Here is a 252-nt window from a genome sequence, read left to right as displayed (position 1 = left end):
CGGCGCCGGCGGCCCAGGGCCCCAGCCACTCCGCGGCATGTGGGATCCTCCCGGACCGGGGCACGAACCCCTGTCCCCTCCATCGGCAGGCGGACTCTCAACCACTGCGCCACCAGGGAAGCCCCAGATGTGATTTCTTATATCAGTACCTGTGGCTGCTATAATAAATTACCACACACTAGATGGCTTACAACAGAAATTTATTCTCTCACAGTTACGGAGGCCAGACGTCTGAAATCAAGGTGTCAGCAG

This window comes from Lipotes vexillifer, unplaced genomic scaffold, assembly GCF_000442215.2.
Source record: "Lipotes vexillifer unplaced genomic scaffold, Lipotes_vexillifer_v1.1 scaffold490, whole genome shotgun sequence".
Taxonomy (NCBI): Eukaryota; Metazoa; Chordata; class Mammalia; order Artiodactyla; family Lipotidae; genus Lipotes; species Lipotes vexillifer.
The sequence above is the reverse complement of the archived record's forward strand: the minus strand, read 5'-3'. Positions refer to the sequence as shown.